At 44.0% G+C, this 18,022-nt stretch overlaps 1 non-coding gene and 1 pseudogene across 1 annotated transcript; both read right to left on the reverse strand.

Moving 5' to 3' along the window:
- Positions 1–2,003: 2,003 nt before the first annotated feature.
- On the reverse strand, positions 2,004–2,130 carry LOC120099521 (small nucleolar RNA SNORA76). The gene has a single exon (XR_005498683.1). It is a non-coding gene; the product is annotated as a small nucleolar RNA SNORA76 (small nucleolar RNA).
- Positions 2,131–4,755: 2,625 nt separating this feature from the next.
- On the reverse strand, positions 4,756–8,528 carry Psmb6-ps2 (proteasome 20S subunit beta 6, pseudogene 2; annotated as a pseudogene).
- Between the last annotated feature and the right edge of the window lie 9,494 nt (positions 8,529–18,022).

An 18,022-nucleotide genomic window follows, 5' to 3' on the forward strand; every position in this document is an offset into this window, starting at 1 on the left:
AAAAAATTTCAAGTCAGGTGGTGATGACGCATGCCTTTTACCTCAACTCTTGGCAGGCAGAGGCAGGCAGATTTCAAGGCCAGCCTTGTATACAGAGTGAGTTCCGGGACAGCCAGGGCTACACAGAGAAACCCTGCCTTGAGAAGCAACAGCAAAACAATCAAAACCCCAAAAATAGCTTCCAATTGGTAAAGATAGCAGCGTTGACCTGGATGTAGTTGTGTATGCCTGTGGTCCCCGCATTGAAGATGTTTAGGTTGAGAGGACCAAGTTTTCAGCACTAGCCAGGGCTACATAGCAAGATCATGTTTAAACTAATAAGTAAGAACAAGATCAATGCTTGCCAGAAATTCAGGAAAGGAAATAGGGTTGCATAGATGAGTCGTGGAGGGCTTGGGGAAACAGAGAAACTATTTTGCATAATCTTATCATTAATGATGGGCACATAGCATGTATTTGCCAAAAGCTATGTAATACACAACCCAAAGATTGAACTTTAATACAACCAATAGCCTTTAGTATCATATAAATGCAAGCTTAAGGTAAGTATAGTTGATTAGAAAGGAACACGTGGATTAACATGAGCAACATTTTTCGGATGAGGGACAATTTGGGGACTTTATTTCCCATTTAACTTTTCTCTGTAAACCTAAAATATCTATTAAAAATGTCTTAAGTGTGGTGTGTGTGTGTGTTTGTGCTAGGCCTTGAACATAGTAGGCAAGTACTTTTTTTTTTTTTTAACCACTGGGCTTCTTAACTGAGTCAATTATTTTTTTTCAATCTCTGTGTCTCTGAAAGTTTTTACTTTGTTCTGTTTCTCCTGGCCTTGTGGCCTTCAAGCATTGCATTGTAGATCAGCTGAGCTGGTATCACTTGGCTGTGGCTGTTCTGCTCACAGAAAAGATTAAGAAACATTTCCTTTATGGAGATTTTTTTTTTAAGGAAGAAAGGACTTATTGTATTCCATCATGGTGGGAAGAGCATAGCAGTGAAAAGGCTCTCAACTATGGAGGCTAGAGCGTGAGGGTTCTTGTTCACTACACAGAGCAGGGCAATGCTGGTACTGAGTGAGCCGGTCTAACAGCTCCTGTTACATTGAGGATGTGTCTTCCTACCTCAGTCAACCCTTTCTGGTAATGTCCTTCATGAAGGCTATCCTGGAACTAGCTCTGTAAACCCGGCTAGAGTCAAACTCACAGAGATCCTCCTGCCTTTGGCGCCCAAGTCCTGAGATTAAAGGCATGCATTTTCCCAGCTTCAGCTAACTTTGAATTTTCAAACTGAGTTTTATTCAGAGATTTGGCAATCTGAGGAGACAGTGACTTAACCTCCGGAAAATCTGTCTTCTATCTTATCACCTATCTTATACGGGGAGGAAGGGGGTGGGGAGCAGGAGCAGACAATCAATCATTCTCCAGCTCTGTTTTGTCCCTCTGGATAGGTGGTCAGTCACGTAGCCGAAACTTGTGATGTCTGTGCCTTTTCTGTTATCAGCCGTTGTACTCTTCCCTCGGGCTCTTGAAACTTCAGTTTCTGCTGGTATCATCAGCCTTGCTGAGCTGTGAGAGGAGATAGCACAGAACAAACAAACCATTAACAGTGGTTACTGCTAAGCTAAGGAATAACATGTACGGGCTGATTCTTTTCTACAATATGGAGTACAAATATGTCTTTATAATAGAGAATATAATAGTGTTCCCATTCATCCTGTCCCCCATGAAAGGGGAAAAAAGCCACTGGAACTCAGAGGGCAAGTGAGTTCTGGGAAGTATCCTCTCTGATTTGCAGCACTGACAGACAGGCTTCCTGGAATGGGAGTAGCAAAGACTGAGCTGTGGAAGCAAGAAAGGGAAGAGAGGCCCTCATCTGAACTGTGGCATCCCAGCAATGTGGCTTTACTGGGGAGTGTTGAAGGAACTATGGGTCTTGGGTAGCCTGGTGGTGGTGGTAGTGGTGGTGGTGGTGGTAGTGGTGGTAGTGGTGGTGCTTTTTATTTCTTAGCCTGTAGCTAGCAGTTAAAAGGGCCGCCCGCAAAGGGCAGGCGGCCCCAGTTATGCGCCAGTAAAGTGCTATGGCGCCTCAGCTTAATCCCGGCACCACGGTGAGCTGGGGACGCAAAGGCGGCGGGCTTTTTCTTTCTTTCTTTTTTTTTTCTTAAAAAAAAAAAAAAAACAACGAAGGTCTCACTATGTAGCCCTGGCTGGCTTGGAACTTAGTATGTAGACCAGGCTGGTCTCTTCCTCTCTAAAGTGCACCCACAAATGCTAATGTTACAGAGCTAAGCAGACTAGCTGGCAGTTGGCAAGGGTAGGCTATAAACATTCTCAACGTAGTCCTCCAGAACCCTCTTTTTTTTTTTTAAGCTTTCTTGGGAAGATTCCCAAGATCAATATCACCTGCCCCAACATGGGGGCAGCTTTATAAAGAATCAGGGTGCTAATCCAGCTCTTCACTTGGGGGAATGGTTTAACTCCTTCGCCCCAGTTTCTCATATCTATAACGTGAGGCTAGTGGCTCGTTCTTTGAGTACCAGTATTTCTTCAGGTCATCTTTTTTTTTATTAGCTATTTATTTTAAAATAGTTTTAGGTATACTCGTATCCAAAGCAACATGCTCATCTCTACTCCACCCCTCCCCCCTTAACTTCCCATACACCTCCAACACTCCTCCTCCCACTGTCATAGCTCGTGATGTCTGCTAGAGCATTAACTGCTTTTGATGGCTTGATTTTACAGTGCGTTCCTAAGTACAATAGTCATCTTTAGTCCAGATGCCACATTTCACCTATACTGCTGCTCTTCCTCTCTTTCCGCCTCTTCTACAATGTCTCCAGAGCCTTTGGGGAAGGGGAGGTTGATGTAAATGCCCCATCTAAGCCCAAGCATGTCACAGTCACTTAGGATAAACAAAGATTTAGAAAGCAACTTGACAAGTCCGTTTAGTGAAACAAAGGTAGTAGGTTCACCTAGGGCCTATGATCTCCCAAGCTATGACCAAGTTTACAGGGCCGGGCATAAATTTCCTGCTGTGGAGAAGGCCTCAAATCCAATCAGTGGGTAGTTGGTTACACTCAAAACATTCATGGCCACTAGTTCACCAGTGAGCACAGCTTGACTGGCAGCCAGCACTGTAACCTTCAGGGCTCATTGCTGTGTCATACTGTCATACCACGGATGTCTTCTCTTCCCCAGGAGCCTATGTAGCACCTCTGGCACCAGGGGGGACTATTCAGCTAAGTGCCAGCTTGATATTTTGTGTCACAACCAAAGTATATAATATAGTGTTTCCATCAGTGGGGTCTTCCCACCTTGTAGTTATGGTGGACAATCAAGAACAACGGCAATACTTCATGTTATTTTGTGACCTCCCTGATAATTTTCAAAATAAAACTTTGGGCCTGGGCTGATGAGATGGCTCAGTGAGTAAAGACTTTTGCTACCAAGCCCGAAGACAGGTTTGTGATTCCCGGGACTCACGTGATAGAAGGAGCCAACCAACTCCGGCAAGTTGTCCTATGACCTCTGCACACACACGAGGGGACAGATGGGCACCTGTATGTGCATGCAAATGTGCACACACACACACACACACACACACACACACACACAATAAACAAATGTAGAAGTATTTTTGAAAATCTTCTTTTAGAATTTTGAGGAATAACTTGTTTCTTACATGTATCAGATGTTTTCTGTTTATACTATTTTAGTTTGAAAGTCATTTTGTGTATTCTTCCTTAATTTTGGCTTCAATGATCTGGAAAAAAGTATGATTTCAAATCAAAGTAAATATTCTAAATTCTTTCAGATTATGATTTTAGTAAAATCCTCTGTTAAGCATGTCTAATAGCTAAATAAATATCTTAGTCAGGCATCCACAGGCTATGGCGGTAGAAGACTTTGATCTCAGCACCCAGACGGCAGAGGCAGATCTCTGTGAGCTCCAGGTCAGTCAGCTCTATATAGTGAGACATTGCCAAAAAAACCAACCAAGCAAACAAACAAAAAACCCCACAGTAGTACATAACTGAAAATGCCTGAATCCTGGCACTCAGGAGGGTGAGACAGGAAGATCATGAGTTCAAGGACAGCCTGGGCTACATAGAGAGTTCCAGCAAGCTTAGGATATGTAATGAGACTTTGTCTCAATCAAACAACACAAAGATTATATAGTAATGCCGAATTATATTATTCTGACATGAAATAAAGACAATCAAGAGGGCCGTCATTGTATACCTTGGCTATGTTAACTTCTTGCTAAGGGAGGTTATAAACAACTGTGTCCTGTCTTCCTTATAGGCAGTAATTATGATTTAGGTTTTCGGGACTGCTGAGGAGTAAACCCAGGGTGTTATACATGTCATACATGTTCAGTAACAATTTCAATGAGTGAAACTGACTGAAGAAAGAGATACACAAGAGTTAGATTCGGAGCCATCAAGAATCACTGTAATGGGGGCTGGGGATTTAGCTCAGTGTAGAGCGCTTGCCTAGCAAGCTCAAGGCCCTGGGTTCGGTCCCCAGCTCAAAAAAAAAAAAAAAAAAAAAGAATCACTGTAATGTATACCTAAGGTGTAAGTTGTAAATGTAGAAAAGTATTGTGATCTATTTATCTTCCTGTCCTTCCCTTCTTCCCTCCTCCTCTCCTTTCTTCCTTTCTTTCTCTTGAGACAGGGTCTCTCTCTTTAACAAACTGTTTCTTAGCTTGTGCATCAGGATGGGTATCCTTAACGACACCCTAGAATAATAGGCTTCAGGGAGGTGGCAAAGTGGCAATGGTGGCCTTCGGGATCTGGTCTCCCAAAAGCACCTGCCACTCTACCCCCGACTGTTGAATGGCTGCCAAGCGGATCACTCCTCCACTGGAGCCATCCCTTTCCAGAGCCAAAGCAAGAGCATTGGCAGTGGACTGCAGACATTCATCCTTGGTCGTGCTCTCCTGATGGGTAGCATCAACATAGCCATAGATAAATGAGCTCCTGATGGCAAAGGACTGTCTTACCATCACACCCCCCCACCATGGGGAAGAGTACACTTGCCCTCCTTCTTGAGGGTCCCGGCCTGCAATGACGATTCCTGTCATCAGATCTTCTCCTTAGAGAGACTGGTGTCTACTAGTGGAGGCTCCTTCAGCTCAATCCTGTGGAAAGCAAGCTGGTAAGTGACTGCTTGGGTATCAGCTGCTGGGCCTGAGCGGCAGCAGAAGATGTGATCATGGATAGGGGTCAGCCTGTCAGTCACTCGATTGGCAATGTACGACCCAGTGGTTGTCCTGGAGTCTGCTCCTAGAACCACGCCCCCTTCAAATGCACAGCCATGATCGGTGGTCCCTTTGGAGACTTCTCCGTTTTCCCAGTCTGGAGTGAGAGCCTTCGGCCCAAAGGCCAGTGTAGATCCTGGGACAGCTCTTCCTCTTCTACTGCTGCTGCCACAACCGTTTAATTCTTAAGGAGTCAGGACAATTTGAAGTAGAGCCCTAACCTTAAATTTTTATTAAATACTTTTTCATACATATAGTCTTGACTTTGCAGGGAGTGACTCTTTAATGCCAGGTATTTTTTTTTATTAGAGTATGTGTAAGAAAGAAAAGAAAAAGGAAAGAAAAAAAAAGACTTGGTTATTTCATCCACTATAGAAAAGAATGTTAAGTATATATATGTAGGTTGCTTATAGCACTGGCTTTTAAATCTTTCTTGACTGTAGCCTACAACAGTACATACATTTATTCTTATTCTCCCTGCACAGGCCCTCTCCATCTCTCTTTTCCCTGGTACTGAAATATACATCTTTTGCAAAGTACTTCATCCTACTATGTACAACATGCTCTAATCAGGTCTGTTTTGTTCTATTTCGGTGAAAAAAATAAGTCATGAACCAGGTGTGCTGGTGCACACTTCTAATCCCACTGCTTAGAGGATCCTGTTTGCCTGGCCTCAGCTACATCACAAATTAGAAGCTAGCCTGTGCTACTTGAGACCATGCTTCAAAAAACAAAAAAGGAAGAAAAGTCTCCCTAATTAGAGATTGGAGTGTTCAGGGGTTGGGGATTTAGCTCAGTGGTAGAGTGCTTGCCTAGCAAGCACAAGGCTCTGAGTTCGGTCCCCAGCTCCGGGGGAAAAAAAAAAGAGATTGGAGTGTTCAAATAGTAATTGTTGAGAAAAGCATCATGGACCCAACGGTTAGACACTTGAATGCACAACCTTGGTGTTGATCTCCACCAACTGTCCCAAGAGGTATTTTTTTGCAGCTTGAGTACATATCATCCACACCTGCAGCTCCAATGGGGTCTTCTAAACTTCAACTTCTAACTCTGCACACATATCCCCCAAACAAAACCTGACTCCCACAAGGACCCGTTGATCACTGGTGTTAAGACTGCTAAAAGTAAATGATCTAGGGCTGGAGAGATGGCTCAGTGGTTAAGAGCACTGACTGCTCTTCCAGAGGTCCTGAGTTCAATTCCCAGCAACCACATGGTGGCTCACAACCATCTGTAATCAGATGCCCTATTCTGGTGTGTCTGAAGACAACTACAGTGTATAATAAATAAATAAATCTTAAAAAAAAGTAAATGATCTAACTGGATGCCTCTTCTGAGGTTATTCCTACAACAAAAAGAAAACCCCTAATTTAAGCCTCACTTGTATTGAGAATCCATATGGGGGTTGGGGATTTAGCTCAGTGGTAGAGCGCTTGCATAGCAAGCACAAGGCCCTGGGTTTGGTCCCCAGCTCCGAAAAAAAGAAAAAAAGAAAAAAAGAAAAAAAGAAAAAAAAAAGAGAATCCATATGGCTATAGTACCTGGGATCTTTAGGACCTCATTACTGTGTGCAGAGAATACCTCCAGACAATAAGTGCTTATGCTATTGAGAAAGGAGCCCTATATATTTATGGCCAACAGAGTGACCTACCCTTATTTGCGGGAATCAACAACTTGCTAATTCTTGGGACCAATATAATCATCTTGGATAATATATAATGTTGGAGATTTCTCAATATACTCTTGGGGTTTTCCAGCCTAGCACCCTGACAAGCACCAAGCACACAGTGTTTCTCAACTAGAGGCAATTTAACAATGTTTAGCAACATTTTTGGTTGACATAACTTGGGTGGAGGGACAACTGGTTGTCAATGGATGGAGACAAAGGACATCGTTAACTATCTTTCAACGCTCAAAACAGCTCCTCTCAACAGATGGTCCTTCAGTATTAATGATGTTAAGGCTAAGAAACCACCATTTTCCTGAGTGGTTACATCAATGCAGAAGTTTCATTTCATTCTTTATTAAAGAATATCACTTTTTTGTTTGATTTTAGGTGAATTTATTTATTTATTTATTTATTTATTTATTTATTTATTTATTTATTTATGAGACAGGGTTTTATGTAGCCCTGGCTATCCTGGAGATTACTATGTAAGCCAAGCAGGCCTCATGGTGGTCTGCTTGCCTCTATAGCTTAAGTGTTGGAATTCAAAGCACATGTTGGGCTTTGTTTATCTGTCAGGTTGCCCAAGTTAGACTTGACCTTGCCATCCTTGAAAGTCGTGAAAGCTGGTTTTCTTCTTTCCTTTCTTTCTTTCTTTCCTCCTCCACCTCCTCCTCCTTCTTCTTTTATTTTTTCTTTGTTTTGTTTTCGGTAGTACTAGGAATCCAAACCAAAGCCTTGTATGTAAAAGGCAAATGTTCATCTAATAAGCAATATTCCTAGGCCTTGTTTGTCTGAAACTGAGTTTCATTATGTAGCCCAGGCTGCCCTTGACTTCTTGATCCTCCTGGTTCAACCACCTAGGCACTGGCATTACTAATGTGGAGCACCACACCCAGCAGAAAGCTCTTTATTGTAGCTGGCATACATACAGGATTCATCTTGGTATCTAAGCAACCGGAGGATCTTGTGTCCTGCAATTGTTGAATTATTTTACATAAGAGACATGGTGGCCTTTGTGGCTACTGAAATAGAAACTTGTTTACAATATGTTTAACTGAAAAAAAAAGCCCCTTATAAAATGATATGAATAACCAGATGTGGGGGGGGGATTGCAAACCCTACACCAACCCGAGCCACCTCCAAACCAGACAAAGCAAGAGGCCGGAGACCTTTCTCAGCAGTAAGAACACGGCCTGCTCTGGCCTTTGACAGACTTCGGCAACCTCTGTCCTCAACTCTGGAGCTCTGTAATTTCCGTCTACCTACAGGCACTTTATGAGTCATCTGGTTGGGGTTGGGGAAAGGTAGTGGTTGAGAGAGAATGCAGCTTGATTCCTGCAGTGATACAGGGATACTTCAGAAAAGACTGAATTTTACATCTGAAAAGACTGGAGAAACACCCTGTTGTGGAGTTGGGGGGGGGGGACTCATCAGGCCCCTCTATTCTCTGAGGATTTATACACAGTTCAGGGGGGAACATTTTTTTTCAGCAGTGTAGCCACTGGTAAGTTGCGCACACTCTCGTAAATAACTCCTCACCTATAACCCTGTAAGCAACTCCACTGAATCTCATCAGTAAAAACACCAAAAAAGGCATGCTGTTAGCAGTGGGCCTTGTCGGGAAGAGGAAGTGTGTCGGGGGAGCAGAAGAGGAGCAAGAGAAGGTAAGGGGAAAGAATACGATCAACAGATATGCTTTATGTACACACGTGAAAATGTCATAATGAAGCCTATTATTGGGCAGCTCAGTGGTTAATATCAGGTGTCTGGTTGTCTCTTCAAGACAACCAGAGTTCAGTTTTCAGCGCCCACGTTGAGTGGCTCACAACTGCCTGTAACATGGGATCTGATATCATTTTCTGGACTCTGCAGGCCCTGCTCTCCACTTCTATGTGCATAACCCCAATAACCCCACGTGTACATCCAATTTGAAATAAAAAGGAATATAAAAACTAATAAGCAAACAAAACCAAACCAACCAAACCCCCACACCCTAGAAACAGTACCAGTGACTTACAGAGTCTGTCAAATCCTGATCAGAACCTAGACCACCTTCTTGGTGGGAGGGACAAGCAGATCCTTAGGTTCGTGTGAAGAGTCAAAAGGACTTTGAAAGACTAAAATCATCTTGAACAAACCTGGAGGGCTTACACCCCTATATCAAGACCAACGACAAAGTTGTGGCTCTCAAGAAGTACAGTACCAGCATGCCTTAATGTGACAGAAGTTGCAGTTTGAAAATAAGACACAGTATTTGTGGTCAGTTGACTTTTGACAGGACTTAATGAGGGAGAGAAGAGTCTTTTCAACAAATACCATCATAAAGTTGTATCGTCAACACCTCATAGGAAAATTAACTCAGAGTAGACCAGGAACCTACATGTAACATTCATGTAACCTATAGGAAATACTCACGGTAAATTTTAGGAGGCACTGGACCTGGTGGTGAAAGCCAGATCACAGCAAGTTGGGAAGCCATCCTGGTCTACTTAGTAGTAAGTTCAGGTCAGCCTACTGTACACAGCAATGTCTCGAAAAACAGAAAAAAAAAAGCTTTAGAGAAAAACGTTGGGCTGGAGAGATGGCTCAGAGGTTAAGAGTACTGACCGCTCTTCCTGAAGGTCCTGAGTTCAAATCCCAGCAACCACATGGTGGCTCACAACCATCTGTAATGAGATCTGATGCCCTCTTCTGGTGTGTCTGAAAACAGCTACAGTGTACTCACATGAATATAATAAATACATCTTTTAAAAAAAGAGAAAAGAAAAACGTCATGACTTTGAGTTTCTGAGAAAGAAAGAACAGGGCTGGAGAGATGGCTCAGTGGTTAAGAGCACTGACTGCTCTTCCAGAGGTCCTGAGTTCAACTCCCAGCAACCACATGGTGGCTCACAACCATATATATATATATATATATATATATATATATATATATATATATATATATATATATATATATATTTTAAAGAAAGTGAAGCCTTGGGGTGGGGATGTACCCCAGTTGGTACAGTTTGCCTGAAGCCCTGGGTGTGCCCGCTAGCACTACACACAAACCAGGTATACCATTGCACTCCTGTAATTCTGGCACTTAGGGGTTTGTAGCAGGAGGATCAGGAGTTCAAGGCCAGCCTCAGCGATGTAAAGAGTTTGAGGCCAGTCTGAGCTAAAAGAATCTGTCTCAAAAACAGAAAAGCTTGGGTTGGGGATTTAGCTCAGTGGTAGAGCGCTTGCCTAGGAAGCACAAGGCCTCTGGGTTCGGTCCCAGCTCCGAAAAAAAAAAAAAACATGAAATCTACTCAAAAACAGAAAAGCAGCAAAATATTGCTTTATCGAGTAATTCTGAAGTTCTACTCCTGGTAGCCGTCTCCAAAGAGAAACAAAAATAAATTTATGCAAGAGTCATACATGAATTTTCATAGCAGCAAATTCATAAAAGGTAAGAAATATAAAGAATCCAGCACTTATCAACTGATGACTGAAGACAAAGAGTGGGAGAGTCATAGTAGGAGACATTATGCAATAAAAGGAAATGGATACCGATACGAGCAATGACAGGGGTGAGGCTTGAAAGCATTATAGTAAATTAAGATAGCCAGATATAAAAAGGACATGTTGTATATTCCATTCATGTGAAATGGCCAGAGTAGGCAAATCTATGGGAACACAGAATAGTGCTTGCCTAGGTTTGAGGGAAAATAGGTTCCTTTGGATTTCCTTTCTTTTCTGTATAGGTTTGTAAAACACAGTGGTGCTGTTGCCTTTACTCCCAGTACTTGGGCGGCAGAGGTAGGTGGATCTCTGCTTTCAAGGTCAGTCTGGTCCACTGAGTGAGTTCCAAAACGGTTGGGGATGTTCCACAGAGAAACCCTGTCTTGATAACACACAAAAAAATTGTAGAATGTTAAAACTTATAGCTTATCTTTGCCTGTGAGGAGGCCAGAGACTGTGTGACATTGTGTTCCCTCTGTGACAACTTCATTTATTGAGACAGGGTCTCTCAGTGAATCTGTAGTGCACTGAGTTTTGGCTATATTGGCTGGCCAGCAAGCCCTATGGATCAGCCTGTCTCTGCTCCCCAGAACTGGAAATACAGTTATACTGTTGGTTTGTTTGCTTTTCGAGACAGGATCTCTGTATATAGTGTTGGCTGTCCTGGAACTTGCTATGTAAATAGGCTGGCCTTAAACTCACAGAGGTCTGCTTACCTTTGCCTCCCAAGTGTTTCGACTAAAGGGGTACACCGCTATGCCTGGCTAGGGTTTTTTAAAATGTGTATATATGTTTTGTCTGCATGTATGCCTGTATACAATGTCCATATCTGGTACCCGAGGAGGCTGAAGTTGGCTCAAGATCTCTGGAAGTAACAGATGAGCTGCAATGTAGGTGTTACGAAGGGACTCGAACCCAGGTCCTCTGGAAGAGCAGACAAAGCTTTTAACCACTGAGCCATCTCTCCAGTCACAACTGCAACTGACATGGACCTCCCTAGGTAGCCCAGGATGGATTTGAACTCCTGATTCTTGTACCCCTGCCTACAGAATCCTGATATTACAGGCATGTGCCACCATACCTGGTTTGTCTGGTCTCTTTTAGGTGAATGAATTTGTTCTATTATATTGTGAACACTAAAAGCTAGTCAGTTGTACATTTTTTTTAGCCTTTAAAACTGACCTCTATTTTTAAACTTACCATGTTAATTTACAGGAAACAAAAACACAAGAATAACCTCTCTTTAATTTAAAGTCCAAATAAACCCAAGAAATAAAAAGCCATCGATTTGTACATTTTAAATGGATGAATGGTATAGTCTGTGATTTATATAGCTCAGTTAGCTTTTTTAAAAAGGGGGGGGGGGAGAACAGCAACACTATCTGTTCCCTGGAATGTGGTGCACTCAGATAAATCTGGAATGTTAGCAGCTCAGCTTGTACCTGGCTTACAAAAACATTCATTGTGACCTTCCCCCTCCCCAGTCGATGGATTGCAGCTGCTATAGGAGGGCTATGACTTGGCATTTTCTCCTGGACAGGGACAATGTACTGAGCATAGCACACACGTGCTGCACGGAGGAGACGGCTTTGTGTCTGGTTCAACCCAGCTGTTGTCCTGACCACGCCCTGTTTGGGGGCTAGAGGGAAAGGCCTGGAAAGGTCTGGAAGCTGCACCTGGCCAAGGGTCCAGTCCTCAGGGGGTGGCTGCTTTTCAGCTAAGCACATTGATTGCTTCACATCTCCTAAAGGCTGAGTAAACTAGCTCTGGGAGGTGGAGCTAGCTAACACTATGCGTAATGCAGTACTTTTTTTTTTCCTTTGAGACAGGGTCTTACTATATGCTTGCTTTCAACTCTCCCAGCAATCTGCCTGCCTCTGCCTCCCTAGTGCTGGGACTAAAGGTGTGTGCCATTATGCCCTGCTGTAATGTAGTCCTATATTTAGGTATATTAATTATGTGGTTCTCCTTGGCTGATGGGATTATGGGTGATGTTTATTTGTATTTCTGTTCTCAGGTTTGTGTGTGCATTGAAACTGCATTCAGGGAAAAAAAACCTTTACTAAAAGGGCTGGTATCTCTTACCCTCAACAACACCAGGGGATCACTGGCGAAGTTGGCGCATTTGGCAGAGTAGCAAGAGATCCACCAGACACCCTAACTTCCCTCTCCCAGCTTGCACGGAGCGGGTCCTCCGCAAACAGCAGCTCCCAGGCGCCAACTGTTCCTGGGGAAGCCCCGCCCAGCGCCATTGGCCTCCATGTTTTATTGCGCAAGCACGAGAACAACCTTGCACAGAGTCAGGAAGTGGGATATAAATTTTGGGTTCAGATATCTGGAGAACTGAGCTTAGATGCCAGCTGTGAGAGGAAGCGATGGGACCGGCCAGGTGGCGGGCACCCCATAATCAGGCGTCTCCCTTATCCAGTGGGAGGTGGAGTTTCAGCTTAACCTTCCTATTGGCCCACAGAGTGGGCTTCCTGCGTGCTTGTTGCTAGGTGCCACCGAGAGAGCCCCTGCCATGTTCTTCCAGTAATCCTGCATCTCTCCCTACAGTTTTAAGTTTCATGCTCCAGCGACTGAGCTAGCGGGACGCTGGTATTCTACACTTCAAACAGCCATGTGGTACCATCCTTTGTTTAAAGAAGAGTGGCATTCTCACAAATGTAGGTAGCTCAGAAAGTACTGAGATTTCGTGGTCAACCAAACCGATTTTCCTTAGTAGTCACCAGAGCATTCAGTCTGCATTTACGCCATTGTTACCATTCTTTCTCATGATCAGATTTGAAAATGTCTAAGCGATCCTATTTATAAAAGTGTCTTGTTCCACAGAGACTGGGATGGGCAGACCAGTTCCCAACTCCAGCCACAGGAGGGCGCACAGAGATATTAACAAACGAGGGTTGGCATGACATGTTGGGGTGTCCTGAGTTAAGAAAAAGACCTTGGGCACCGTTGTACTATTATTACTATGGCGTAGCCTCGTCCAGTGGACCTTTCTGTGGCGACAGAAGTCGTGCATCTGTATTGGCCATCACACCAGCCATTAGTGACATGTGACTACCAAACCCTTGAAATGTGGTTCATATAATTGAGGAAATGAACTTTTTGTTTTGAGGCAGGGTCTCGTTTAGCCCAGCCTGCACTTGAACTCCATAGGTAGCTGAAGTGTGTGTGCGTGTGTGTGTGTGCGTGTGTGTGTGTGTGTGTGTGTGTGTGCGCGCGCGCGCGTGCACGCGCGCGCATATGTACGTGCAGGTGAGAGTACTTGCGCATGGGTGTGTGGAGGCCCTTTGTGGACACAGAGGGTCTCCCTTTACTGCTTTACACCTTATGTGTCAGGCAGGTCCTTTCACTGAACCTGGTCTCATCGGCTGTCTAGTCTAGCTGGCTCCCAGGAACTTTCTGACTCTGCCTCTCAAGTCTGAGATTACAGGGATGTTGCCACGCCTTGCTTGCTATGTGGGTGCTGGAGATCCGAACTGAGGTTCTCCTGTTTGTACATCAAGCACATTAAGATCCACTGAGCCATCTCCCTAACCTTAGGAATGAATTTTAGATTTTACTTAGTGGAATTATAACTTTAGCCACCAGGTCTGGTGACCACATTGGAGTCAACGAATGTAGAGCCTTAGACTCTATAAGAAGATTGACTTTCCTGAAAGACAGTATGACTTTGTGATCATTCATAAATGACTAACAGCTTAAGAGGTAAGGGAAACGCACATTGATCTTCCTACCATTGGACAGCTCTTGTTCCACGTATGCTTATACCCCTATCTCAGTTAACCTTTTCAGTTCACTTGAAAGATGGTTGTTAATATGCTCCCTTTGCGAACAAGTCAGAGAGATGAAGCCACTAGACCAAAATCATTGAGATAGTCATTGAGTTCAGTAGTATCCACCTAAGGTTAATGATAAATAATGCTGATAAAGATATAAGTGAGGCACTGAGAATTTATAATAGAACCCCCTGCTTGGGGTCTGGACATTGTCTCGGCAGTTAAGAACACTTGCTGCTCTTCCAGAGGACCCAGATTGGTTCCTAGCACCTACATGGTGGTTCATGACCATGCACACTCAGTTTTCAGGGGATCTTCTAGTTTCTGTGGACAGGACACCAGACACATATGTTGTGCATATATATATATATATATGTATATATGTGTGTGTGTGTGTGTGTGTGTGTGTGTGTGTGTGTGTGTATGTGGGTGCTGGAGATCTGAACTCCAATGGGAACTTTTTGTTCCTTTTTTTTTTCCTTCTGGAGCTGAGGACCGAACTTGCGCTTACTAGGCAAGTGCACTACCACTGAGCTAAATCCCCAACCCCCAATGGGAACTTTTTAAAAATGTAGTTGCCATTCTAGTCTATAGTTTACATTTGTTTATTTTTGAAATTATAATTACACCATGCCTTTCTTCCCTTTAATTCCACCAACCACTCCCATGTACCCCACTTTGTTGTCTTTCAAATTCACAGTCCCCTTTTCTTTAATTGTTGTGAGAGCATATGTAATCATATATATGGTGTATGTCTAGTGTATAAATGTGACATTCTTAGTCTGTACAGTGTTATTTGCATGTAGGTGATTTTGGTGCTGAAAATTTGGAATTGGATTATCAATTGGGGGTATCTTTCCTGGAGAAGATTATTTCCCTCACCCTTAGCACTCCTGAGTTGCCTGTAGTTCTTCGCCTAGGATTGAGGCCTCCTGGGCTTTCCCCTTCCTCGTTAGTAAGGCCATTGGTATTGTCTCTGTTCAGATGTTGTTTAGACAGCCATGTTGAGACTTCCTGGGAGGAGCTTCTCTGATGTTTCTAGGAGACACACCATCACAGCAAACTTCCTGATCCTTTGACTTTTACAAAAGTCCTTCTGCCCCCTCTTCTGTAATGACCCCTGAGCCTTAGGTGTAGGAATTGTGTTGTAGATGCCCACAACTCTGCCTTTTGATCGGTTGTGGTATTCTGTACTGGTATCTGTCTGTGGCAGAGAGAAGCTTCTTCGATGAGAGGTGAGGATGCATTTCTCTGTGAGAATGGGGATAAATATAGAATGTAGTTAGGGATTATGCTGGTCTAGTAAAGTGGTGGCTGTAGGTTGTCCTCCAAGATCCATGATGTCACTAGTCCTGAGTAGTTGGCTACATTTCTAGTAGTAGGCAGCTTTTCCCTCTTATTGAGGGGATCTTAAGTCCAATTAGAGAGCCGTTGGTTACCTCCAAGTTATTTGTGCACATACTATAGGTATAGTGTTCTTGTGGTTCATGGGTATCAGAGCTGGATAGGACTTTTGGTTGCTTCCTCTCTTGGAAGCTTGCACGGCACCTTCCGGTCCCATGGAAGCTAGTCCTCAGGAAGGAGGCTTTCAGATCAGATCCAGCTCATGTCCTCTGGGCCTGTCCAAAGTGCACGGTCCCTTGAGCAATGGGAATTTACCTTTCACCTATGAGAGGGAACCAAGGGCCACTGCAGTAGCTTATTATGTTTTGTAGGTCTCTTGGACATCCCTGACCAATACCTCAAATGGGGGCTTCTCATGCCTGATGTTGAGGTCCTTACTATACAGTAGATAGCTTTTGGGGAGCTATGGAGCATTTTTGGATCTGAGGTAATTACATTTTATTTAATTAATTACTTTATATATTTACATTCCATCCATTGCCCTCTCCTGGTCCCCCCTCCCACAGTTCCTCATCCCATTCCCCTTCCCTCTTGTCTCCAAGAGGGTGCTTCCCCCTGCCCAAGCATTCTCCTTCCCTGGGTCATCAGGTCTCTCCAGGATTAGGCAATCCTCTCCCACTGAGGCCATACAAGGCAGTCCTCTGCTATATATGTGCCAGGGGCCTTGGACTAGCCAGTGTATGCTGCCTGGTTGGTGGCTCAGCCTCTGGGAGCTCCCAGGGGTCTGGGTTAGGTGAAACTGTTGGTCTTCCTATGGGGTTGCCCTTCCCTTCAGCTCCTTCAGTCCTTCCCCTAATTCCTCCATAGGTGTCCCTGACATCAGTCCAATGGTTGGGTGAAAGTAACTGCATCTGTCTCAGTCAGCTGTTGGTAGGGCCTCTCAGAGGACAGCCATGCCAGGCTCTTGCCTATAAGCACACCATAGCATCAGTAATAGTGTCAGGCCTTGGAGACTCCCCTAGAACAGGATCCCAATTTGGGACAGTCACTGGGCTTCCTTTAGGCCTCAGTCTCTTCTCCATTTTTGTCCCAGCAGTTCTTTTAGACAGGAACAATTCTGGATCAGAAATTTTGACTGTGGGTTGGTAACACCATCCCTCCACTTGGGGCTCTGTCTGTCTACTGGGATAGACAGAGTTCCCTCTCCCCACTGTTGGGGCATTTTTGGCTAAGGTCACCCCCGTTGAGTCCCGGGAATCTCTCATATCTTGAGTGAGGTAACCCAGACCCAAAAGGACATGCATGACATGTAGTCACTGATAAGTAGTTATTAGACAAAATGTACAAAATACCCAGGCTATAACCCACAGACCATAAGAAGTTTAATAAGAAGGAAGGCCCAAGTGAGGATGCTTCAATCTCACTTAGAAGTGAGAACAAAATAATCATGGGAGGCAGAGGGAGGCTGGGACCTGGGTGGGAGAGGGGAGATGGAGGGGGAAAGGGAAATCAGGTATGGGGTGGGGAGAAACCCAGAAGGCCAGTAGAAAGAATGGAAATATGCAGCTCTGGGGGTGGGAGGTAGGGGAAGCTCTAGAAAGACAACTACACTTTAGTATACCCTGTTCCCGGGGTGGGATGAAACACTGACAGGCTGCCTCAGATTCATAGAATTTTCTAACTTGAGCTCTGATCTAAGGCAGCATACTAGGGCACCTTGTCCACAGAGGTCACTAATTAGGCCTCTGCCTTAAATAGATGGTTTGTCTTTCCAGACCTGTGCTTCTTCACTCACATCACAAACAATGCTTTAAGGCCCAGGTGTTCTAAGCAATAGTTCATACCTTATTGATTACCTTTACCATTTTCCTGTGTGTCACATCTGTGAACTTAGGGTTCACAGATAGCAGAGAGCACTCCACAGTATGGTTGGCAACGGTGTTCTTAGCTTTCTTTCTTTAAATTCATTTTATTATTTTATGTCCGATGTGTGTCAGTTGGTGCCCAAAGAGTGCCAGAAGAGGGGATTGGCTCCTCTGGAACTGAGGTTAAGATAGTTGTGAACCACTATGTGGGTGCTGGGAAACAAACCTGGGTCCTCTGGAAGAGCAGAGGACCTGCTGAGGACTCTTGCCTGCTGAGCCATCTCTCCATCCCCTTTTTGGTTTTTTTTTTTTTTTTTGGTTCTTTTTTTCGGAGCTGGGGACCGAACCCAGGGCCTTGCGCTTCCAAGGTAAGCGCTCTACCACTGAGCTAAATCCCCAGCCCCTTTTTGGTTTTTTAAAATAGAAAATATGTCTTGCAATCCTGACATCTTATATTAGAGAAAATATGGCTTATGTAGTTTAAAATGTCAATGGTAGAGAGCATACTCAGTAGACACGAGGCCTTGGGTTTGATCTCTAGGGTACAAAAAAGGAGAGGCAGTCAGTGAAAATGTGCACATTTATAATAATACATTTAAAATGTACTTATT

The sequence above is a fragment of the Rattus norvegicus genome, chromosome X (genome assembly GCF_036323735.1).
Source record: "Rattus norvegicus strain BN/NHsdMcwi chromosome X, GRCr8, whole genome shotgun sequence".
Classification (NCBI taxonomy): domain Eukaryota; kingdom Metazoa; phylum Chordata; class Mammalia; order Rodentia; family Muridae; genus Rattus; species Rattus norvegicus.